The 8,081-nt window shown below is 37.2% G+C and overlaps 1 pseudogene; it reads left to right on the top strand.

Annotated features, from left to right (window-relative positions):
- Positions 1-5,741: 5,741 nt before the first annotated feature.
- LOC102833757 overlaps positions 5,742-8,081 on the top strand; it is a 12,493-nt pseudogene continuing 10,153 nt past the window's right edge.

Consider the following 8,081-nt stretch of genomic DNA (forward strand, 5'->3'; position numbering starts at 1 on the left):
AGATTATGCTCTGAAGAGAAAAGGTGGTAGCAGGAAGGCCTTCTAAGACAATTTTGAGGCAGGCATACAAGTCTTTCCATTTTGACTTTCTTACTTACCCTTGCACTGAGCTTTATTCTGGACCTGTAAGCTAATGTTTTTCTATGTGGAAATGGCCTGTGCTGTGTTGCTCTTCCTTGATGCCATGTCTTGTCATAGAATTCAGGCTCTGCTGTCAGTTCTTTTCATACACTAGTTCCCCATTTTGTAGGGAAGGAAGTTGAGAAAGTTTTCTATTTTTCTTTCGGAAATCTACAAAGGGCAAAGAAAGTGTTTCTTTTTACTTTGTTGCTGTTATTGTAACAACAATAACAAGTGCTTCCCAGTTGGTTCCAACTCATAGAGACCTGATATAGGGTTTCCAAGGAGTGACTTGTGGGTTTGAACTTCTGACCTGTGGCTCTTATGGTTAGCAGTCCTGTGCTTATCCTACAATGCCAAACCTTTCTCCTCTTTTTACTTTTTATCTCTATCTCCTTTAGCCCTGGTGTACCTCCCTGTATCTTCACCTATCTTCATCATTCTTCTGCCAACCTCCTTCTTCTTGTATATTGTCCTCTCTCTCACTCAAGTCAATATGTGTCTACCTGGTAGCCAGAGGATTACTCCCTCTTCTCTCCCATTTCTGGTAGCCATATAAGAGTGTTTCTTTTAGAACAAAAACCTTTTATTGAGTTATTACAATTGGCGTTTCATGCAACATTTGTCCTTCTGTGATTGACTAATTTCACTCAGCAAAATATCCTCCTGGTTCATTCATGTTATGTGGTTTTTTGCAGATTCATCGTTATTCTTCAACTTTGCATAGTATTTCATTGCATGGGTATACCAAAGTTTACCTTTCATTGTTTTTCTTTCATTGATGGGCATTTAGGCTGGCTCCCCCTTTTTTTGCTATTGTGAATAGTGCTGTTCAGGAAGTCCTTGACAACTTCAATATTGTCTCCATTTATCATAATGTTATTGTTGCAGTGGTGAGGATTTTTGTTTTCATTATATTGAGGTGCAATCTATACTGAAGGCTGTGGTCTTTAATCTTCAATAAGTATTTTGAGTCCTATTAACTCTCAGAAAGCAAGGTTGTATCATCTGCATATCACAGATTGTTAATGAGTCTGCCTCTAATCCTGATACCATGCTTTTCTTCATATAATTCAGTTTCTTGGATTATTTGCTCAGCATACAGATTGAATAAGTATGGAGAAAGAATACAATCCTGGAACACACCTTTCTTAATTTTAGAACATTTGGTGTTCCCTTGTTCTGTTCAAACAACAGCCCCTTGATCTATATGTACAGGTGCCTCATGAGCACAATTAAGTGTTCTGGAAAACTCAATATTGTTCACAATTGAAAGTCTTTGCATAGAAAGCACAGGTAAACAGCTTTCTGGTATTCTTTGCTTTCATCCAAGATCCTTCTGACTTCATATTTTAGAACTGCTGATAAATGCCCACAGGTCACAACATTTAAGCCTCAGCCTGAAAACGCTAGGCTATAGCACCTTGGCTCTATAACTTTGCTACCCCAATTAAATGCCTAGAGACAACCAGTTCTGCAAGTAAACATCATTAGCTTCATGTGCTGGGAATCCCACTGCTCTGTCTTGTGCTCTGGTTCTTGGTTCTGCTGCTGCTGCTCCTTTGTCACTCTTCTGGTGTTACAGCTTTCTGCTGCTGAGTCAAAGAGGTCCAATATGCAGGAATCTTAGGGTCCAAAGTGCGCACTACACTCTTGGATGTTCTTTGATGGTAGTGCAATCTCTTCTTCTGCTTCTGAGATAACTCATTTTATGATAGCAAAATTGACCAATCACAATCAGCCCTGTTAACAATCACTCCCAGTTGAATCATATGATCCATCATCATCTTCCCCCACTTTTTCTCATCCAGATCAATCAAGATCAAATCACTAGATGGGAGTTTACAAAGACTGTAGTTTAGAAGAGACTATACCACAGTAAAATAACTCTAGTAGTGTAGTGGATTATGAGTTGGGCTGCTAACCATGGATCATTAGTTCAAATCTACCAGTAACTCTATGAAATAAAGATGAGGTTTTTTGTTCCCATAAATATTTAAAACTTGGAAACCCTATACATGGTCACTATGAGTCAAACCAACTTGATGACCCACTACCACCACCTTGCTATACTACATCAGAACGCCATTCTGTTTCTTTCCTCAAAGAATGCTTTCATTATATTTGATTTTCCAATAAGTGTTTAATAAAATTCTTTATTCTTTCATTTGATGCTCAGAGTTCCAAGATCTGTGTTTCACTGGTTCTTTTGGGTCTTTGTGTTAGAGGGATTGGGCACAGTGTACTACCAGAGTACTATCTTTTCTACTCCCCCAATTGCCTTTTTTTTTTTTTTTTAAATTGGGTTGTCTTTTAGTTGCTAGACTTTTCTATCACACAAGGAACTTGGTGATGCTATAGAGTAAGCAATAGACTGCTAACTGCAATGCCAACAGTTCACACTCACCAGTCAATCCACAGGAAAAAGATGAGACTACCTGCTCCTGCAAAGATTTCCATTTCCAATACCAGAAACCCTATAGAGCATCACTATGAGTCAGAACTGACTTGATGGCAGTGTTTTTTGTTGTTCCTGTTTTGTTTTTACATATTCTTGGCATTAAACCCTCAGATTTATGGTTCCCTAAATTTTTCTACCAGGCTTAGAAGAGCATAAAATAATATATAAGAACTTCAACTGATGCACAAAAGTTGTTAATTTTGAAGAACAATTAATCCATTTTTTGTTGTTGTTGTTTCTCATCTTTTTGGTTGCATATTTAAGAATCCATTATTAAAAACTAGGTCCTAAGCATTACAAATAATAAATCTTCAGCTTGAAGAATTGGTATATACAGAGAATACATCAATGGAGTCAGAACCTAGATCAAGAAACAGAACATTATGGTATCCCCTGTCCCTTCCCAGTTCCTACACCCCCACAAAGGTGACTACTATCCTTACTTTTATCATCATTTTTTTTTTTTTTTTAATTTCATCTAGATGAAATACAGGATGTACTTTTTAAGAGTCTGACTTTTTGGTCTCAACATAGTGTTAATGAGATCCATCCAGTTGTACTTTGTAGGGTCTGCACTGGACTGTGAAGGTCGGCAGTTCAAACCCATCACCTTGGAAATCCTATACAAGGTTGCCATGAGTCAGTATTACCCATAAGTTTTTGAGAATGTTATTGTTTTAGTCCTTTTATTTATGTTCTTAATACATTTTGAATAGTTGTTGCTAAGTAGTTAGAGTTGTTTCTGACTCATGGTGATCTTTACATGATTGTTGAGGCTGTAATTCTTTACAGGAGCAGAAAACCTTATCTTTCTCCAGCTGAGTGACTGATGGATTCAAACTGCTGATTTTGTAAGTTAGCAGCCCAATATGTAACCCACTACACAAGGAGCTCTCGTAGCTTAGTGGTTACAAGCTGGGCTCTAACCTCAAGGAACAACATTTGAAACTACTCGCTGTTCTGTGGGAAAAAGATGATGCTTTTTGCTCCTGTAAAGATTTACAGCCTTGGAAACCCTATGCACAGTCGCTATGAGTCAGAACAGACGCCACAGCACATAACCATAACCACCACCACCGCCACCACCAGGGATCTTTGAACAACACTATAAAGCACTATTCATGTACTAACAGACATATATAGAACTCCCGATTCAACAGTAGAGTTCTTCTAAAAGATACATGGATCTATGTGTTAGATTACAAAGCAAGTATCAATAAGCTAAAATGACTGAAACTATGCAAAATATATTTTCTGACCATAATAATATGAAATTAGAAATTTCTGACAGAAGGAGAAATGGAAAATACAAAACATATATAGAGAAATTAAGAATACACTATTAGACAGTAAATGAGTCAAGGAGGAAATTGAGAGAAATCTGAAAATATTCTGAGTAGACCGAAAACAAAAGCAGGACATATTGAAACTTATGGTATGCAATAGAAGCAGTATTTGGGAAAATTCATAGCAGGAAACACCTGCATTAAAAATAAGAAATACCTAAAATCAATAACAACTCTACAACTTAAAGCACTAGAAAAATAATATCACAAAAAGCCTAAAGCTACAAGATGGATGGAAATATAAAAAGGTAAGAGATCAATCAAAAGAAAATAGAATTGTTTTGCTGTTATGTAGAACAGTAAGCTTGACAAACCTATAGACTGACAAGGAAGTGCAAGAGAGAAGATAAAAATATCTAAGATCAGAAATTAAAGTAGTAGTATTACAACTGCCCTTGTTAATATTGTTAGGTCCCTTGAGTCAGTTTGGACTCATAGTGACCCTATGCACAATGGAACAAAACACTGACCAGTCCTGCATCACCCTCACAATTGCTGTTATAGTTGAGTCTATTGTTGGTAACACCATGTCAGTTCATCTAACTGGGGTCTTCTTTTTTGATGACCCTCTACTTTATAGAGCATGATGTCCTTCTCCAGGGACTGATCTCTCTTGACAACATGTCCAGAGTATAAGAGATTAAATCTATCTATCTTAACATTTAAGGGACATTCTGACTGTACTTCCAACACAGATTTTTTTCTTCATTTGGTAGTCCATCATACTTGCAGTATTCTTCAGCACCACAATAATTCAAATATATTAATTCTTGTACAGTGGACCTTATTCATTGTCCAACTTCCACATGTATATGAGGTGATTGAAGATACCATAGCTTGGGCCAGGCATACCTTAGTCCTCAAAGTGGCATATTTGTTCTTTTACACTTTAAAAAGTACCTTTGTAGCAGGTTTACCTAATGCAATACATCTTTTGATTTCTTGACTGCTGCTTCCATGAGTATTAATTGTGGCTCCAAGTAAAGCGAAATGTTTGACAATTGCAATCTTTCCTCCATTTATCTTGATGTTATTTACTTTTCCACTTGTGAAGATGTTTTTATTTTCTTTACAGCAAGTTGCAATCCATACTGAAGGCTGTAGTCTTTGATCTTTATCAACAAGTATTTCAAGTCCTCTTTGCTTTCATCAAGCAAGGTTGTGCCATGTGCATATTGAAGATTGTTAATGAATCGTCCTCCAATCCTGATGCCAGGTTCTCCTTAATACAATCCAGTTTCTTACTGAATAAGTATTATGAAATGACACTTCCCTGCCACACAACTTTCCTGATTTTAACCATTCAGTCAGTATTCCCTTGTTCTGTTTAAATCACTGCCAGTTGATAAATGTACAGATTCCTCATGGGCACATTTAGGTATTTTAGATTTCCTGTTTTTGGTAATGTTAGCCATAATTTGTTATTATCCATGCAGTTGATTGGCTTTGCATAGCCAATAAAGTACAAGTAAACATCTTTCTAGTATTCTCTGCTTTCAGTCAAGATCCATCTGACTTTAACAATGATATACCTCATTCCACATCCTATTCTGAATCTGGCTTAAATTTCTGGATGTTACCTGTCAATGTACTGCTGCAATAATCTTTGAATTGCTTTCTCAAAATTTTACTTGCATGTGATATTATCACTGTGTAGTAAATTTTCATTCCTTTGGACTACTTTTCTTTGCTAAGGGTACAAATATGGATCTCTTCCAATTGTTTGGCTAGGCAGTTGCCCATATAGAAATAAAAATGATCATAAAATAATACTGTGCACAGGTGTAAACCAACAAATTACATAACTTAGAAAAATGAACAAATTCCTAGAAACACAAAAACTTTCTACATTTATTCATAAGGAAATAGAAGATCTCAACAAATTCCTAACAAGTGAAGAAACTGAATTAGTCCTCAGAAGTCTTCAAGGAATGAAAAGTTCAGACCCAGATGTTTTCACTAAGGAATTCTACCAAACACTTGTAACAGGTACCCAAGTCATCCAAAAAAAGAAGAGGAGTGAACAATTCCTAATTCATTTTATGATGTAATCATTGCTTTGATATAAAAGTCAGACACCACAAGAAAACAAAATGACAGAACAAGATCCCTTATGAATATAAATATAAAAATCCTCAAGACAATACTAAAAAGCTGATTCCAAAAACATATTAAATAGATCATATAGCATGACAAGCAGAATGTACACCAGGAATGCAAGGGTAATTAATTCAATATTATAAATCAGTCATAGAATATACATTAATAGATCAAAGGAAAAGGATCACATAATTATCTCATTTGATGCAGAGAAGCCATTTGATAAAAGCCAACACCATTTTGTGATAAAAATTTTTCAGAGCTATGAATGCAGGCACATTTCTCAATATGATAAAGGCACTTATGAAAAACCCATGGAGAAAGACAGAATTTTCCTTTAAGATCAGGAGTAACGCTTATACCCTACCTTGGATGACGGCAGCGGCAGAGGTGGATACTTAATTTGTGGGACACAGAAACATTCTAGGTGGAGCATGTGGTGTAGATGGTGAGAGGTGGTGGCATTGCAGGCAGGGATCGTTGGAAAGGTGAGGACAATGACAGAGACATCAAGGATAACTGGGTTGATGATTATGAAGAAATAAAAGAGAAAACTGGAGAAAAGCCAGAAGCAAGTTTCAGAAATGAAAAAAAGTAATAGAGAGGTCAAAGCAAAAAAACAGCTACCAAAGAAAAGTCAAGAAGACATTAAAAAGAGATTAAGACTTCTGGTTTTGGAGGCGGAGCAAGAAGAGTCAGGTAGAACAAGCTTTGTGGGGGAGGTGCCAGAAATTTAGAGAAGGTAAAGTGCAGTGTCAGTTTCCCACACCAACCAGTGGGAAAATCATTGTATGAAGGAAAATACTGAGATTCTGGAATTGATCAGGTCTCATGACTCTGCCTGCGGAGCACTCCCACCCAGGTTGTGTTCAGAGGGCAGAGCCACAGCCAGACTGACACAGTGAAACCCATGCAGCAACATTAGAAAAAAAGAGGAGTGGGGAATTCTACAATTTTTTTTCCCTCCTCTTCCCTGATGAGCCCTCTCTGCCCAGCTTGGCCACCTTCAGGCAGGTGAGTGTGCATACCCAAAAGGGTCCAGCATTGAGCCCACAGTTTTCCCATGGCATAAAGAGGAGGATCCCCATTGGTCCCATGGACTGACACTTTGGCAGCTGCTTATGACGTCTGACTCTTGGACCCAGCCCTAAAGTTGACCTGCATGGGATCCTTTACTCCTGCCACCAGTTAGACAGCTGTGGTTTTATATTTGTTTTGGAGTGGTAGTTTTTGTCTCTGCTTTTGTATCTCTTCTGTTTTGGGCCCTTTTGATCACACTTTTTTCCTGGGGATAGGAGTTTTTCTCTGTCATTACCCAAGAAGAGTCAGCAATTGTGGCAATATAGCCAAGCTACAATCATACCCCATAATATCTCACCATTGGGACAGGAGCCAATACTAGCTGCTAGACATTACTTGTGAAAAGGAAAGCCTATCTCCAGATCATATCCACCAAGAGACTCTCAGCAAGCTTAACAATATAGCAACATACATCCATTTAAGCATTAAAAATCCACTTAGCTACTGAAAATGTCCAGGAAAACAAAATTAAAAGTCTCAAAACATGTCCCAAAACAGAAAAGAGTAATTGAGACAAATGAGCTGGAGGCAGACACAATATTTCCAGTAGAAGAAGAGCAGGTTTAGGATCTGCCTGAGAAGGAATTCAGAAGAATGATATGGAAACAAATTCAAATGCTCTGAAAAGGCATGGAGGAAAATAAGGAAAAAATCAGAAAAGTGCTACAGGAGCAATCAACAAGATAGCTACAGCATTGGAAACAATTCAAAACCTGCAAAAAGAGGTCCAGATAATTAATAATAAAATATCAGAAATGTACAATACACTGAAAGGGCAAAAGAGTAGAATTGAAGAGATGGAAGCCAGAACCAGCAAGCTGGAGGACAAAGCTCTTAATACGGCTAAGAAAGAAGAGCAAACAGAAAAAAGGATAAAAAATAAAAAAAATCTGAAGAGAGTCTAAGATTCATGCTGGATAACATGAAGAAGAATAATTTAAGAATTACTGGTATCCAGGAATGGAAGAATCGCA

Source organism: Chrysochloris asiatica, unplaced genomic scaffold, assembly GCF_000296735.1.
Source record: "Chrysochloris asiatica unplaced genomic scaffold, ChrAsi1.0 scaffold00332, whole genome shotgun sequence".
In the NCBI taxonomy this organism is placed as follows: Eukaryota; Metazoa; Chordata; class Mammalia; order Afrosoricida; family Chrysochloridae; genus Chrysochloris; species Chrysochloris asiatica.